We start from the raw sequence: 19,048 nt of genomic DNA, 5'->3' as shown, positions 1-19,048 counted from the left end.
TCATGTCAGTCAAAGTAGGATGTAAATAGTTATTTCGTAATGTCAAAGCAACGCAAATGTCTCAAAGATTGTGCGACATTTACTCTATGCGAATGAATAAAATTAATATGTATAGCGACATTCGAACCTCTCTTCAATAAAGATGATGTTTTTAAAATATGTTCCGTCACTTTTAAAAATTTTACGTTTATATTTGCCCCGCAATTGAAGTTTCTTATTGCTGCTTGGGCTTTGTTTTTTGATTTACTTCTTTCTGCCACTTGACAAACGAAAACTTATCGAAAATCGTAACGTACGGGTTTTGAAAAACGTCTTTTTATTATCCAATTTGCTTGTTTCTGTCGAAAACTTGATTATAATGTAACCACATATTTCATCATAACTGGCGATATCATGGAACGAACACTGAACTTTCTTAGTGAAGAAGTATAACTTAGTGAAGAAGTTCTTTCGAACTTTAAAACCCTAAAATCATTGGTAATTTTTGAAAAACAAACTTTAAACTGTTTCATAATTATTAGATTAAAGTCATAGGAACATAAAAGTAACCTTAAAACCACAAATAATAAACAAACGCGGATTAAACACTGCTTTGCAGATTCTGGCGCATGGCGCATCACCGCCAGCGGCGCGACGATGGAATTTAATAAATTCATGCCTATTTGAAGGTCGCATGTTGAAATCAATACGTGTTTGTAAATCAATATTGCGCTACATTTCTGTGCTGATTTCACGACCGCACGGTGTTGAAATGAACACGGAAACGCTTAGAACATTGAATATATAACGGTTTCGTCTCCGTAAATAGGTTCAGTGTAGTACCCTTATCTACATGCTTACGACCATACATATTTAAAGCAAAAATATCAGAATTCCTCGTCCCGCGTCCCATGAGCAATCCGCTAGATTCAGTCTTTATTTGTGTGCGATACGATTCACTTGTTGAAAAATAAAAAATGCCAAACAAAACGCGTAAGAGATGTCGATCTCGTTCCCGCTCGGAAGAAAGTGGCGGGAAAAATTTATCTCTACTTAAACGCATGGATAAAAGAAAATAAGAATACCCCTAAAAAGATAGTATTACGGGTACTAACAAGTTCAAATGAGGATAGTGACAATAGTGAGGTAGATAATTATTCGGTTAGTTCGTGAAGTGAGATAAAAAGTAGGAACGAGAAAAATGTAGAGGATACAGATAAATAAAATTTAAACAATACTTGGTTACGGGAAATTTGTTTCCAAATTATTCAACCAACATAAAGATAATATAGACATGTTAATGGGATACGGTGGTGGTTACTCTAGTTCAACATGTCGGTAGAGTACGGTGGTGATTACTCTATCTTGGTGTAGGATATAAAATTGGTGAATTATATCCGATTGTCATTTGATGTATTAAAGTATATTGTTGGTGAATATGCTTTAACATTTCGAATGAAATTAATAAATAAATATTAAACGCCTACATAATAATAGGTAAATTACCAAGATACGTTTTATAACAGGGTTGACCCTTAATAATGATGAAGAGGATCCAACGGTATTAAGCCAACAGGATGCTGAAACTTCAAAGTCTTTAGATGAAGGTTTATTAGATATTTCGGGAAACGATATGAATAATGAAAGTTCTTATGGTCAACCCATTCAGCCAGAGATTGTAAAGAGATGGTTACATATTTCTGGAAATGGGCTTGAAGAGACTGTTCTTAAAAACGTAATGGAGAAGTATCCCCTTCCAGAAAATGGTACATGCTTAGGCCCGCCACAATTAAATATTATGTAAAACAAGTCATTCATGAATCGGTGGAGCGCAGGGATAATAAACTGGCAACAATATAATCACGACTGGCTGCCAGTTTGTCCGCTCTTGGTCAGGTTATGACAAAAATGTTAGGAAAGAAAGGTTATTTTGCCTCAATTGTAATTATTGTTCGTTTTGTACTAGATAGTTTTAAAGGTTATAATTATTATGTATTTAACCAAATTATTGAATGTTTTCAAAAAGTGTTATTATTATTAGGTATGGGTCGTATCTAAAGTATTAATATATAAGAAATATTTTTTCAAAAAAAACTGGAATTTTTGCTTTAAATATGTGTGGTCGTAAGCATGTAGATAAGGGTACTACACTAAACTTATTTACTTCGACGAGACCTTCATATAATCAATATTGAACTTCACTTCAGGTAAGTTCGTTTAATCTTGTGATTACACTAGAATAAACATTGGCTGCTTTGGATTGAGCGCAACATCTACACAGGAGATATTTTGTTGATAAACATGCTTAATATCCATGTTGCCAGTGATTACTTAATTTTAACAGAAAAAAATAAAGTGATATAATAAATTATTATAACAGAAACTGAGTTGCATCGTTCTAAAAACTCACCTAATAATCAAAACTATTTTATACTGTATTTACACTAAACACTAATAATAATTAATATTTTTAATTTGGATTCTTTAAATCACCAAATTTCCACATACAGCGGCAAGCGAGTTATAGATTTGAAAGACGAAAAGTCTTTTTAAAAAAAATTATTTTAAGAACGTTACAGCGTTGTGACTTAACTCTACTAATGCTTAAATCTATCTAATTAAAACGATACAAATTACTTCTTAGCTAAAGTAAAAATGATAACAATGCAAAAGATCATATTCTATAAACTAAGGAATAAAATATACTATAGTAAGGGGTTATATGTTCCATAACTCCTCCCTCCTAAGAAACGAGCTTAAGGATGGTACAGGAGTGGTGAGGTCGTTATAGGACGATTTCTGAGCAGGATTTCGTCATAGATTCGTCTGGATGTGGGCTTCTCTTAGATATTCTTGGCATCAGGAATTTCTGCACCATAAAGTAGCTAATTATTGCTACTAGCAGAATATAAAGTAATATAGTATAAATGCTGGTTCTGTGGTAGAATACAGGTTGGTTCAGGGCCCGGTCAAGTCTTTGATGCTGAATCTCGATCGATTTATGAAGATGTTTGGCTTCATTTAAGTCCAGCGAGCTTAATTCTAAATTATTGAAGAGAACTGGTGTAGCTTCATTACTAGGCGGTGATAGGTTGATTTGAGGTAGTTCGATGTTTTTGTAATGGGTTTCTGGATCCTTGTAATTTTTGATGACAATGTTTCCGACACGAAGTAGAATCCAGTTCTACGATGTAGGTGCCATTTAATGGGATATTGTCTTTATTGAAACCACAAGTCTGGATAGCTGCAAGAGGTCGAGGTACGATTAGCATCCATTATCCTTCTTCCAGTTTTTCTGCGTTGTTGGTGGTAATTTGGATATTCGTCTGCTGTCATTGGGATATTCATTCTCTGAATTTTAGCATCTGTACTTCGCAAGATGCATCTTCGTCTATACGCAAGGAGTTAAAGTCTTGGCAAACGTATTCGTTGGTGGTGATCTTCCTGCATGGTTGGTTGGATTTTGCATACTTCAGCTCATTAAGGATTAGGTATTTGGTTTGCGGAAATATTACATCGTGGAAGGTTTTTGAAGGTGCAGATAGAGGATAAAGGTGGTACAGTAGATAACTGTTCTTCTCTACGATCGGCATTTCGATGATAAATATGACTTTATTTCCCTTTGCGTAACTTTTTTTATTAAGGACTTTCTCAAAAAGAAATACATTTTTAAAAGTTGATTCAAATGGGAGTTTACCGGATGTTAAACTCATAGAAATTAATTCAATTTCCTTAAATAAGTCTTTTGGACTAATGATCGATGGATGAAAGGTATTTAGTTTTGAAAAAGTTATTGCTATTTGAAGATCTTCTAAGACATCATACATTTCTTGTAAGAATGTGGTAGCATGAGATAGCATTGTTTGCAATAGAAAGAAATGCTTATCTTCAAAACTGATTTTGTTAAGTCTTTGGACCTCTTTTTGAATTTCTCTTATTTGTCATTCCAAAATATTTTGATTGGAAGTTAAATTTTTTGAGAGTTTTTGAAAAAGTTTATTAGAATTATCTATTATGGTAATTTGTTCTTGCATTAAAAGTTTTATATTATTTTCGTTTTGCATAATTGAAGCTATTGCTGAATCATAGCGCTGAGCATCCTCATTATCTAAATTGCCGGCTATACTTTTGACAATACTGCCTAATCCATTTATAAGGCCTCTTTTTTCGCGAGTTTTAAGAGAGAATGTATTTATTCGAAGTATTTGATTTTTTATTTTTTCTTTTAAGGTTGAAGCTAAATTGTATGAATTAAAATATTCTTTTTTATATAAAGAACAGTTTTCTATGTTTTTTTCTAGGTCGTATATAGTTTTTTGCATTATGAGGTATTGACTGATAATAGGGTTGATGTCGTAAATTTGAATGAAAGTCCAGTAATCAATTATGGTTTGCGAGTTTCCTAATCTCATTGGTAAAAGTCCGGGGTTCTTGGATACGTCATGAAATGTTACGTCAGGTCTTGCATGTTTGATTTTGAGGGACCTGCAACAACAGGGGTTTTTAATTCTTTTATATGGACTACCTCTTCTTTATTGTTCTTTTTATTTTAACTTTATTATTTTCGAGTAGTTCAAGTAGTTCAAAAGGGCCTAAGAATCGTTTACTTTTTTTATTTCTGTTGGCGTTATTTTTATATACAATTTGTCCTACTTTAAATTGATATTGATTTGGACCTAGAACGTTTCTTTTATCGATAATTTTTTGTTTTTTTGTTTTTTAATTCTAATTTTTCTTTTATTTTATCATAAAGATGTTTTATCTTTTCTTTATGATTAAAGGCATAATCGGTATAATAGCCGGTATTTATAAGTTCACACGGGTCTATTGTGTTTGTGTGACCAAATGTTAGCTCGAAGGGTGTAAACTGCGTCGAGGAATGTATGCTATTATGGCATATTTCATTAAGGTTTTAACGTCTTCGTCCTTAAGACGGTCTCCTAAAATTCGAAGGTGTTCGATAAGTGTAGAGTGGAGTCTTTCGATTGGTGAGTTCGATTCATGGTGAAAAGGTGTTGTGAAATGTATGTTTATTTTATGATTCTTTAAGACTTCTTGAACGGTGGTATTTTTAAATTCAGGACCATTGTCCATTATTATCCTCTCAGGAAGACCATAAAATGAAAAATAATGGATGAGAGCTGAACATATTTCGACTGAAGTTTTGCCTTGAATAGGAATGGCTTGACCTAGTTTTGAAAAGGTGTCGACGAGTGTAAGAAAGTCTTGGTTGTCAAATTTGAAAATATCTATATGAATTTTTCTCAAAGAGACCTCTTGATAATAAAAATTCCGAGATTAGATGGGCACAAAGTCAATGGTCTCAAAAGATGTTTATTTAAAAAAAATGATTACACGTGTTTCGCCCTAAGGCATCGTCAGATCGGTAAAGCTATAGGATTAACACCACAAACATTGAAGTTAAAACAAAATTAAATACATACAAAATAAAAATAATGTTGACGTTCACATTAATTTCGGTATCAAAAACGTGTGCGAAACACGTATAATCATTTTTTTAAAATAAACATCTTTTGAGACCATTGACTTTGTGCCCATCTAATCTCGGAATTTTTATTCATATACTTTGTTATGTCGGATTCATGGATGGCCAATAATAATTCCTTTTAAGTTTTTCTAAAGTCTCGGCTATTCCGCGGTGATTACATTTACCTTCATGCTGGTATTTCATATTAAGGATTCGCTCATCAGGTTCTTTTATAGAGTTTATTAGTTTTGTACATTTAAATGTTTTGGTCCAGATTGATGGAAGTAGTGCATATAAACATCATTAAATTCGATGTACATGGAATCATCATGAAAATATAGGTAAAAAGTTTTCTTATCGGTGGTATATGTTTTTAGGAATTCTAATATAAGTTTGGGATTAGATTTTGGAATTTTGACATGCCATATATTATGTTTCTCGAATGTTTCCCAGTTGACAGTCAATTTATTGTGTGGATTTTTGGATATAATTATTTGATATGATTTATTGTTAATAATATCATCCAGTATGGAGATTCCATCATTTAATGTGTTATGGTTGCTGCTAGAATGCGGAGTATTTATATAAGATTATGGAGTCTCTTGGGAATGAAACTCTGGTGGTGGTAGATTGACATTATCTGGTTAAAGGTTTAATTTTGAGAAATCATTAAGAGTTTGTGTTTCGTACTGATGGGGAGGGTCGTTAAAATTTTGGAAATTATATTGGGGTGATTGAATATTAGGGTTTGTATTTCTTGGAGGACCCAACTGAATTTTTGCAATATTTTAATTTTTGGTTTTGGACAGGGAGGTTTTAATTCTTTTAAAACTGATGTTATATCTGCTGGGTTTAGTTTATTGGGGTCATAGGACTTTAGAAATTGGTCAATATCTAGATCTATATCACCTGAATTATTTACGATACTTTCGTTTTCAATTGCGTTAATACAAATTCGTGAGAGTGCGTCTGCGTTGGTATTTTGGTTACCCTTTTTGTAAATAATTTTAAAATCGTATTCCCTTAATTTACATTTGGTTCTCGCATATTAAAAAGCCATACTAAAGGTCGATGGTCTGTGTAAATTTTGAATTTGCGACCAAAAAGATAAGGTCGAAAATGTTTGCATGCCCAAACTATAGCAAATAACTCTTTCTCTATCGTGGAGTATTTTACTTCGGTATCATTAAGGGTTCTTGAGGCGTAGGCGATGGGTTTGTCATTGGGAATGTTCCCTTGGGAAAGAACTGCTCTAAGTGCATAGTTGCTAGCGTCAGTTGTCAAAACAAATGGTTTGCTGAAGTCTGGATATTGAAGTATGGGGGAACTGGTGAGAAGTTGTTTGCAGTGGTTAAATGATTTAATGAACTCGGTGGTATGAATTATTTTATGATCTTTTTTAAGGCAAATCGTCATAGGCTTTGTTATTTTGGCAAAATCTCTTATAAATCGACGATAATAACCAAGTAAACCTAAAAACGACTTCAGAGCTTTGGGAGAATTTGGAATAGGGAAATTTTTAATTGCTGAAATTTTATCTGGATTAGGTTTAACACCTTCAGTAGTAACAACATGACCCAAATAATATACTTATATACCAAATATACTTCCTTTTTTAAAAATTCTAATTTGTCCAACTGAATTTTGAAATTGGATTCACGAAGTTTGTCAAAAATTTGTCTTAAACGGGAAATGTGTTCTTCCAAAGAACTGCTGAAAATGGCAATGTCGTCCAAATATACAAGACAGATTTCATTTTGAAGACCTCTCAAGATGTTATCCATGACTCTCTGGGATGTCGATGAGGCATTCTTAAGTCCGAAAGGCATTCGTTTGAACTCGTAATGTCCATTTTTAGTGGAGAAGGCGGTTTTTTGAAATATCATGGGGATCCATCTCGATTTGATGAAAACCATTGGCCAAATCAAGTGTTGAAAAATATTGGCTTCTGCCAAGCTTATCCAGAATGTCTGTAATTTGGGGAAGAGGGTATTTGTCATTAATCGTTCGTTCGTTGAGCTTACGATAATCGGTAACAAGTCGCCACTTCCGTTTTCCGGAAAAATCGAGTTTTTTTGGAACGATCCAGATGGGGCTGGACCAAGGGGAATATAACTTTTGGATGATGCCTTTTTTGATGATATTTTTGAAATTTGTTGTTTTACGTCCTGTCTATGGACTTGGACTATGGACTGGGTAGCGATAATTTTTTGTATAAATCGGTGTGTGATTGTCTAATTTAATTTGATGTCTAATCTGGTTAGTAAAAGTAAGGGGGATTTTTTCGCAATAAAATATATCTTTATATTCTAGACACAAGTCTCGAATCATTTGTTTTTCTTCTATGTTACAATGGTCTAAGCGGATGTTTTTTAAATTTTCTTTAAGCAGATTATTTTGCTCTAAGGAAAGAGGTTCATCAACTTCCATTTTTTCAACAAAATTTATATTATGAATGTCAATAAGTTCAATCATCAATCTAGAGGTTTTGTCAAATGTAGGGTTATAGGGATATCCTGAGGATTTGTGACTGAAGTAATGGCAAAATAGTTTGAGATATTAACCAAAGAACCTGGTATTTCTAAATTATGTTCAAATTTATGATAATCTAAAAATCCGGTACCATGTTCAACGGTTACTGGTACATTAACTATTTGTTGGGATCTAGGAGATACTGTCACTGAAAAATTGTAATTTTGAAAATTTTCATTCGAGATTTTATCGTCACGTTTTTCATAAATTATTGGTATTTCTGCATAAGAAGTTGTTATTTTCCGAGCATTAATATTTATACTAGCGTTTAATTGGTTCAATAAATCTGCGCCAAATAAACCATCGTATTTTTGAGAAAAATCGAAAAGATAAAATTTGTGATAGGCATTGGTATTAAATAAACTAAAAATAGGAATGTGATCGTGATATGTCATTGCGTGGGCGGTCTGAATATTAAATACCTTTTTATTGATAAAATTTTTATAAAATTTGTGTGCAATAGACTTCTAGAGCTGCCGATATCAATTAAAAAATGTGCTGTGATTTCGGGAATAAACACGTACGGTAAATCTGATCTTATGTTATAATTATGCATATTAATTACGTTGGATATTGTGTTACCTGAACTTGCTGAAAATTTTCATCTGATTTTATATTTTTACTTGAAGCGCAAGGATCGGATGTCTAAGTGTTATTGTAGTGATAAAGATCTTGCATATCTGCATAATATGCATTTTCATTGGGATATGGGTCAGATTCGTTTTGCTCTAAGAAATTTTAATAATAATCATCTTCGGAATTATTTTAGCAATAATTATTATTGTCGTTGATTTGTTGTGAGTGAAATTCTTGGTAATTTAATTTATGGGGTGTTGGATGATGAATTATGGCTGTGCCTGAACTAGTGTCCATTGGCGTCGGCCTATTTAAATTGCTTCGAGCACTGCGGCTTCTAATTGATGAACTTTGATTAAAATTTGGTCTGTTATTGGTATTTATTGGAAAATTTGAATTTGGGTTTTGGAAAAATGGTTTTTGTTGAAAATTATTTTACGGTTGTGGTTGAGAGGGCCTTGGTACAAAAGATGCATTATTTATTGGAGGATGTTGGGGGTTTAATGCAGACATATTATTTGAGGGTGGTGTTGGGCGAAAAATATTAATTTCTGGGGATGATTGGGCATTAAATGTTGGTTGTAAGAAAGGTATTGGGAATTGCTTATTATTATGGGGATATGTTTGTTGATTATTATTTGTAGCTCTAAAATGTTGATGTGGATGTGTTTTAGTCTGTGGTGGTAGGTTTACAGTTGTGTTTTGATGTTGATTTCGGCTGAAATTTATAAATTTTTCTTCTTCGGCGGCAAATGATAGTGCCTGTTCTAAATTAATTGGATTTTTAAGCCTAACTACTAACTGCATGTGATATTTGAGCCCTGCTAAGAAGGTTTTTAAAGCAAAATCATCGTAATGGGCGATTTTAATTTGTTTTTCATTTTCATCAACAACTAAAGTACTTACTTTAGCAAACAAAAGACTTCTGGTATCTTGTATTCTCATGCCGAAATTTAATGGTGGTTAATTTTTACAAGGCCTAATAGAAATTAAGTCTTGTATTAGACAGTCAATACCCCTTTAATCTGCGAATGTTAAATTTAAGGTTTCTTTTATTAAAGCCCAAGTATTTAATTCTGATCTAGAGCCAATTAAATCAGCTGCTCTACCGCCTAAAAATTTGCCTAAAATCGAATCTATTAAAATTGAATTAATAGGGTCTTCACGAATTTGACTATTTTGAAAATTTCTTAAAAGATTTTCACACGATAAAATAAATCTTTGTAACAACTTTATATTCCCATCGAAATGTGGGATGTTATCCGTTTGGTATTTTAAAAGTGGCATATCAGTAGGCATGGTCCTGGATACAACTGATACAGATTCTACCTCGAGTTCTTCCTCCGGTAAGGCAGGTAAAGTATTATTAATATCAAGGGTATTGTCAGTAACAATTTAATTTAAATTAGGCGGGTCCGTTTCAGTATTTGTTATGGATAACCTTTCCAAATGAGAAAGTAATTTATCAATAATTTCAGAATTATTTTTAGACATAAAATTAATAAGAAATTACGCAAAATTACGTAACTTGACTAGAAAGAAAAAATAAAAACTTGAATAAAATTGTAACTCTAAATCTAACCTAAATAAAATTGCCAATCGTAAAAACAACAGTATATGTTATCGTTTGCAATTGTGCAAAAACGGGAAAATCAAAATAAAAATCAAGTCAAAAACAATGGAAAAAGAAAGGACAATGAGCACTTACAATAGCAAAAATCCAGCGATGAAAAGCTGCATTCTCTTAGACTACGTTGCCTATAGGAACCGATGCTTGTGTTCCCAAGCCTAATCTAGGGTTGGTCGAAGTTGGACCGTTGCTGAACGCTCTTCTCCCAATAGATTTGGTCGAAGTTTGACTTCCTCCTGGGTGCTGCCTTTTCGTAAATTCACAAGGTTCGCGATTGCCGATAAACCGTAAAAACGGACCAATTCCACGATTTTTATCGGATATTGTTCGACTTAGAACTGTCAACTGCGCCAGTTATAGATTTGAAAGATGAAAAGGCTTTTTTAAAAATTTATTTTAAGAACGTTACAGCGTTGTGACTTAACTCTACTAATGCTTAAATCTATCTGAATAAAACGATACAAATTACTTCTTAGCTAAAGTAAAAAATGATAACAATGCAAAAGATCATATTCTATAAACTAAGGAATAAAATATACTATAGTAAGGGCTTATATGTTCCATAATTAGCGTACTCTTTTCTTTAAAAAAAATATTCAGTGCAAAGTCCGTATGAAAGCCAATGACGAATATATACAAGGTGTCTCTAAAAGGCCTGTACAAAATCCTAGAACATATTCCTGAGGTCAAAATAAGCTGATTTAAAGCCACTTACCTTAATCAAAAGTTGCTTCGTTTCTTAGTTAAGTTAGTGAGGTGTTAAATTTAAAAAATAAAAATAGATTTTATTTATTTTTTTTAATATATTGAGACATATCAATTTGAAAATTGGGAAATGGGGCTTCTTTGGTATGAGAAACTCGAAAATGGACATATTTTTTATTGTGGCCGATAGAGGGCGCTTCATACTGCACTGTTGATGGTGTAAAATGACCATAATTTTTTTGCAGGTGTGGTTTTTATTTTGTTGTGGTAAAGGAAACAATTTCACTAACGTTTTTGAGTAAAAAGGTACTTTTGTTAGAACCCGCTTAAATTAACCGTTACGAAGATATTTCGTGTTTTAGCCTTTAATGCCGCACCGGAATAATAAAAAACTGGAATGAAATTTTTTGTGTTGTTACTTTTAACGTAGCTTGTAGGAACATTTTTTTTTCAATTTAATGAGACACAATAAGTTATTTAAAGTAATTTTGATTATTATAAGCATTTACCAAATTCAAAATGACCTCCATCAACATGAATACACATATTATTTCAGCGGAAAAAATACTCTTTGCAACAACTCGTCATCGTTCTTCAGTATGTTGGCTGCATTTTGAATCCTTGCCCATAACTCTTCTTCAGTATTTATTGCTCAAGAGTACACCATCGTTTTTAAAGACCTTCCACAAAATAAAATCTAATGGAGTCAGGTCCGGTTAGCGTGGTGGCCAGTTTACAGGAGCGTCACTTCCTTTTCCAATCCATCTATTTGGATATTGTTGATGCAAATAATTCCGAACATTTAAAGTGAAATGCGGTGGAGTACCATCATGCATGAAGCACATATCTAGCCGAAGTTGTAATGGCAATTCTTTTAGTAGATCTGGCAGCGTATTTTATAAATGTTTTTAGTAAAAACCAGTTTTAAGCTAACACCAGTCAGCCTTGGTAGTAAAATTGCAGGACCAATTATAAAATTGCCAATGATTCCCGTCCATACATTGACCCTAAACTTATGATGAAAATGGGTTACTTTAGTGGCATTGGGATTCTCATCAGCGTAAACAAGTTCATTATGAAAATTAGTTACACCACTTCTCGTAAAGCATGCTTCATCTGTAAACAAAATTTGCTTAGGAAAATTTAAATTTTGTTGTCTGTTTTCATTGACAAATTGATTGTTCAGAATTGTTCAGAATCAGTAGACAAAAGTTCTTGTGCGTTTTGGATGTGGTATGGATAAAGCATATGTTCTATTAACGTTCTTTGAACCACATCCATAGATGTTCCTATTTCTAAACCCAAACGTCTGATGCGTAATGTAGGATCTTCATGCATTCTTTCCAAAATTCCATCTGAGAAGTTCTTATCATATGGTGCCGTCCATAATTGACAGTTACAGGACTAACACTACCGGTTACGCGATGGCGTCTTGCGATTTGGAAATCTTTGTTCATATAGTCTAACACTTTCCCGACCATTTCCTTCACAAAACCCAAAAACTAATAACATATCCATCGTTTCTGCAAGACTGTATTTTTCAACCATTTTACCTAATTAGAAATTTAATTTTTACTAACAAGATTAAAACACCTTATTTATTTTCGCACTAGCAAATTCTCACTGAAACACTTATCGTACCAAATCAAACTTCAATGCTTTTTTCTTCCGAACTTATGGATAATCACGAAAATTCTTTATAATGAAAATATTTGTTTATTATTAATTTCTACACATACATACAAGACTTAAAAATAAATCATTTGGCACTAATTACTGACTGAATTTCATTACAAAAGCTAACTTATTTTTTTTTTTAATTCCGGTGTGGCGTGAAATACTAAAACACAAAATATCTTCGTAACGGTTTATTTTAGCAAATACCTTTTTTACTCAAAAACGTTAGGAAAATTGTTTCCTTTACCAAAAAAAAATTAAAAACCACACTTGAAGAAAAATTATGGCCATTTTACATAACAGTGCAGTATGGAGCACCCTCCATCGGCCATAGTAAAAATATGCCCATTTTCAAAGTGTTATGTCGCAAAATAGATTTTTATTTTTTAAATTTAACACCCTATTAATTTAAATAAGAAGCAACTTTGGATTCAGGAATATGGCCTAGGATTTTGTACAGACCATTTATAAAAAAATAGTTTTAAAAAATTTGAATTTTATTAAATTTAATTTTTAAACAAGGTACTAAACATAGTGTAAAAGACTACATAACAGTCAGTGATCGTATAATTATTCTAAGATTCAAGACTAGTCCAGTAAATCTGAACGTACTCCAAATATATGCTAAAACAAGCCAAGCAAGAAATTGATGCGTTCTATAATAGACTAGAAGAGACACTAGAAAAACTACCAAATAGAGAAATCTCGATAGACCTAGGTGATTTCAATGCTAAGATTGGTGATACTAAAGAGTGTAATGAGAAGAAGGTAATTATGCGAGGAATTGTCTCGGAGAGAGAAATGCTACAGGAGAGCGTTTGCTGTACTTCTGCACTAAGGAAAACCTATTTATCTCTAAAATAGACTTTTAGTACTATCCAAATTCCAGCATGATTTATATATCTGAATATCAGCTGGCAATAGATATAAAAATCAAATAGATTGCATTCCGATAAAATCTCGCTGGAAAACTATAATTGAAGACATTAAGACTATAAGAGCATGGATTGCAATAGCAATCATCGATTACGCATTAAACTACGAGAGCTCAAAAAAAAACAATAAATTAATGTCCTAGATGGTATCTTATGGTATCTGATAGATACGTCCACAATGGCGCACCGCACATAGCTTCGCCCATCGCACCGCACTAGGCTGGCTTTTGCTTCGCACAGTAGTAGCCTCACTGGCGCACTACATCTTGCCTTGATCACACCACTTGCTTCTAAAATTTCGACTGAAAAACATGGCATTTACTTCGTCATCTTCCTCTAATGAAGAAGATATTATTTTGAATTCAAGTTTAACAAAGTGGTATATGTATATTAGACAACAGTTAAAAGTAGCGGTTCATCACCTCAATAAAAAGAGAAAAAACTACGGGGAGTTTCACCACCCCTATGAGGATCTTAGAAAAGATTCTAATTGCTTTTTTTTTAACATGGAAGAACTGCCATTCCCAACTCATAACAGCTGAAAAAAGACTTATGGTAACGCTACGGTAAGTAGAAAATTTTATTTATTACTAAAAAATATAAATGCTAATACAAAATCGTTAAGAAGTATTAATATTATCATCAAATGTTTGCATATTTGGGTAATGAATGCTGAACGAAATATCTTGCATGATTGGCACTCTAAAAATGTCTGAACTATTTTGGGAGCTTGGACTGCTTGCACTCTGCTGATAAATGCAATTTTGGAAACTATTCTCATTTGAGACATCTCTGGGTGACGTATTAGCGGACCGAATGTGTTGACTATTGTGTGACAGGTCATGTTGATTGCAATGAGAGCCACCAGTCCTTTGAAAGGAACTGTCATAATTAATACGTCTTAACTCTGTACTGTTCTGGAAGTATACAGGTTGCATCACTGAAGTACTAGTGGATTGAAATTCACTATTAACTTGTGGTACATCTTGTTGACTCTTATGATAAATGGGTCTTAGCTGTGAACTGTTCTGGAACACTTCGGGTTGACTATCCGGGGCAACAGACATTTCGGCCTCTAAAAGTTGCATTACTTTAATTCTAAACTTCTTCTGCTTTAGGTGAAGTCGTTCAAAATGCGGTAAAATACTTTTAAAAAATGCTTTATCTTCGCCGATTTCTCTTTCTTCTTTCTTAGTTTTGTACTCATCTTTTCTTTTCAAATAATCATTTTTTTCTTTTTCTGTCTTTAATAAAGCCTCTGCTAGTTGGTCATTTATTTTGCTTATTATTTTATTTCTTTGCTCACTCTTGGCTTTTGTTATGGGACAGGTATGGATGTAGTATGTTTAGGAGTAGATGAAGGTGAACTATCATTACATACTGTAGTTTGTGAATGAATCCCACTTTGAACTTTATCTATATTAGATACTACTACTACACCCTCATCATTATGTTCTTCGGTTGACAAATCAAAGGCTGGAATTCGTTCTATTGGAAAATTCCCTGTACTTGTTCTAGGCGTGCACTGATTTATCAAAAATAGAAGTGAATCAAAATATACCCAATCTGATTTATAATCATCATCTTCAGCTGCGTCCCTGGAATGTTTAACTGGTAACTGCGAAATTTTTTTTAGGAACGTCTCTCTAAGCCTTTTCCAGTTTCGTTTTGCAATAGTCACTGTAAACAAAACAGTGTAATGATTATCATTACTTAAATTGTATATTATAATTATATACAGTGCTTTCATTTCAAAACAATCCACCCTTAATAACTTTCTTTGTTGTTGAAAAAAAAAACAAAAACACTTCAAATTAGATATACAGGGGGACGTTTAATTATGCATTTACTGAAGTTCTGTCAATCACCTCCTCACCTCGAGCTAACCTCACTTTAATATGTCAAATGGGAACCCCCATCGTGTGATACATCATGGTAAGGAGCGTAAAATTCTCTATTCAACGGTACCAAAAAAAATTAAATCGGTAAATGTGTAAGCAAATAGTTAGCGAAAATGTCTAGAAATAATGAATATTCCAAGCCTTTCAATAAACGATTATCTCGGGCAAGATGGACCGTAGAATGTGCTTTTGGCATTCTTAGAGCAAAATGGTAAATTCTCGATAAACTAGTACTAACCAGAGTAGAACTGGCAGATAAAATCGTTAAAGCAATCTGTGTTTTACATAACGCAATAATCAACAAAGAAGGAATGGGACATAACCTACAGAGATTCAATTGGCTCACCAAAATCAAAACATATATGTACTATGCACTGCAGAAATGCTTAATAATGAAGCAAAATATGTAATAGATAATTTTAAAATAAATCCTATTTATTAAAAATATATTTCGAGTGAAAAATTCGTATTTTGTTCTGCAACTCTAGTAAAATTTGGTTAATTTCTGTATTAAGTTGGCAAGAGGCGATTTACTTAACAAGTTTGACTAAATAGCAATATGTTTATTTCATGAAATCAGTGTTTCTAGTCTTTATAAAAATTTCAGCTTAATAAAGTCAATAGTTTTAAATCTCTTACCTGTTGTTTCACATTCATCTGCCACTTCTTTCCAGCATTTCGTTAAAATGACACTATTGTGATGACTTTTACTTTTTTTATTTCAAATAGCTTCTCTGGCAAACACACTGCTAATTAATTTATCTTTATTTACGGCCATCGCAGATTTATCGTAGACAAGTTCGAGAAAGCTAGGCTTCAAAAATACTAAGCTCAATTTCTAGGGGCGATGGTCGAGTACCAGGCTAAGCGCGAAGCGAGGGGCGAGGCGTCGTTGTGGCCGCGCGCATATATTACAATAGCTTTATTACCTTCGCCTGAGCGAGGCTATAGGTCAGGCTATGTGCGGTGCAAAGTGCGGTGCGCCGTTGTGGCCGCCTACTAAGAAGCAATGACACATACACAAGAGCTGTGATATCGGAGTTAAGGTACGTTTCCTTTGAAGCGGCGGACGCATGCGGCTGACGGACTGCATCAGACGCTATGCGTTTGGTGCGACTGACGCAGATAAGGACCAGTGGCTGCCTCTCTCCAAGCAGTCTAGCCGCAGCCGCAGGGCAGGATAGATCGTCAAATTTTTGGAATTTGTGTTTACAAAGAGGAAAATCAGGTTTAAAAATCAGTATTATGGCCGTTAATAACGCAAAAGTATTATTTTCATGTACGGAGGACGAAAGATTGGTGCAATGTGAATCAAAGAAATGGTTCTTAGAATGTGAGCCTATTTCGGCATATAAACAAACCTGAATTTATGAATGGAAAGCTCTTTCTATAGTTTTTTATTACTCTAAGATTAATTATTATAATAAATTAAAAACGTGTTTTTTTTTTAATCTTTATCATAAGATGTAGATACATTTATTCGTTGGGATGAAAAAGCTTCTCAGATAATAAAAATAAAGTACAAAATACTGATTAATGAAATTAATCTTCCAATTGAAGAAATTATGTTTCATATGTAATATGCATTTGGGTAATCAGAGTATCGTCGAGGTATACCTCTTAAGCCTAAGAAATGTTGGTATAAGTAATATCATAAGATGTAGATATATGTATATTTTGCCATAAAAACCGTCAACATTTGCAAAACCTCCCGTTCTAGCTAAGGGAATGAAATTTTCTGATGGTGGTGGCTCAGTACGATCAAATTCGTAGTAAGGTCTATTTTGAGCTTCTAAGTATGCTTCTCTAAGAAAATTATGTAGGCAGCAGGCTACAATAATTAAATCATTAGTAGTCTCTGGCTTCAAAGCAATGGGCGTGTAGAATACGCGAAAAATTTGAGACAGCAAGCCAAATGCGCTTTCAGAAACTCTCCTAGCCCTGCAAAGTCGATAATTAAAAATTGCTTTTTGATTATTAACACTTGCAGCTGGTCTAGAAAAGGGTTTCATCATATGTGTATGTAATCGGAATGCTTCATCACCCACTAAAAACAAAGGGCGCCACATTTCTGAGTGTGGTAGGCTACAAGACTGTGGAAACATATTTCCACTTGATGATAAAAAGATTGGCATTGATTTTTGGCGTAATACTAAAAGTGTCGTTTGTACAATTTTGGATACATAACTGTGAGATATCCTAAATGCAAATGCCAGTGAGTGATATGATTCGCCAGTCGCCATATATCTGTAAAAAAAAATTAATGATACATGATACCTTTTAACTAGCAAAAAACATTAATAAATATTTTACTTTTTAAATTATTGTTTACATTTTTTTCAGTGATAGATTGTAAGAAAAGATGGCGCAACATTAAGGACGCTTATATGAAAAGAGAAAAAAAAGAAAAGGGATCAACTGGATCTGCTACCAATAAATCAAAACCTTGGCCTCTGTCTGAAAGGTTGTTTTTTCTAAAAAAAGTGAATCATAAACGACTGTAAGTATATTTAAGAGATTTGGCCTCTTTATAATTTTCTTAATACAACACTTTATATTGTAGAAGCGCATCAAACATTGAAGAGCAAGAAAGTCAATATGAACAAGAAACTGACGGTAATGAAACTATATGCACAACAATTGAAGAAACATCTTATTCACCCCCGGAGTTTGATGATGCACTTTTCATCTCTGAAGCACCATCTAGATCTACTTTTTAAGCATCTGGTTTTACTCTACAAAGGAACACTCCAAGTCACAATTTACATTCACAGCCAAGTAAGAAACAAAAATTCACTGACAATCTTACTTGAATGATGCAAGACTGGCAAAACGACCGAGCCAAAATTATAAATTCAATATCTAAAAAAAACGAAGATCATGAAATTGATGTGTTTTTTAAAAGTATTGCTATGTCCGTAAAAAAATTCAAGAGAGAGCTCCAAAACAAAGCAAAATTGCAAACCTTAAAAATGGTTACTGATTTAAAAGAACGTAACAAATCTACTACCAGTACGCCTCAAATATCACCTTTAGAATCAAATTCCAGCAGTAGTTTTATGCCAACACACAAACATGCAAAATTTTTATGTACGTGCTTTCAATCAATATGAAAATCTATGATGTATTTTAATTAGGTACCTACCGAATATGATCATGAATAAATACATAATACTTACCGCAAAGTAACAGCTAGTTTTTCATCTGGGGTTATAGGATACGGATATTTATTTGAGGAATTTCTCGTTATATCATATTTTATCATATCCAGAATATATTTAAATTGTGAAATGTTTAGCCTAAAAAACTCCTGAAATTTTTTATCATCCTTTAATAAATGCTCATTAATAAGTATGTTAAAACATCCCTCTTCTCTTCTTCTCTTAAACATGGGATGAACTTCCGCAATTTTTTCGTAATTTTTCCCTCTTTATCGATTTCTTCCAATAAAAGATATAATAGCAAGTCGTTTTTATCCATAATAAATGTTATTTCTATCGAAAAGAAGTATCGCCTTTCTGTCAAAGATCGTACACAACTGACGCGCGAGAGAAAACACTAAACTTGCGTCAACCACATGCGTTAGACGCAGTCCGTCAGCCGCGTGCGTCCGCCGCTTCAAAGG

At 33.2% G+C, this 19,048-nt stretch overlaps 1 protein-coding gene and 1 long non-coding RNA gene across 13 annotated transcripts in view; both read left to right on the top strand.

Annotated features, from left to right (window-relative positions):
- The window catches only part of LOC126745325 (C-type lectin 37Db-like), a 501,974-nt gene that overhangs the window by 157,150 nt on the left and 325,776 nt on the right, over nucleotides 1-19,048 (top strand). The window lies entirely within an intron of this gene.
- Nucleotides 440-18,619, top strand: LOC126745335 (uncharacterized). The gene is made up of 3 exons (XR_007663513.1): nucleotides 440-2,186; nucleotides 17,767-17,923; nucleotides 17,987-18,619. It is a non-coding gene; the product is annotated as an uncharacterized LOC126745335 (long non-coding RNA).

Source organism: Anthonomus grandis, chromosome 15 (assembly GCF_022605725.1).
Source record: "Anthonomus grandis grandis chromosome 15, icAntGran1.3, whole genome shotgun sequence".
Taxonomy (NCBI): domain Eukaryota; kingdom Metazoa; phylum Arthropoda; class Insecta; order Coleoptera; family Curculionidae; genus Anthonomus; species Anthonomus grandis.
Note: the sequence above shows the minus strand (reverse complement) of the source record. Positions and strands in the feature narration are given on the sequence as shown.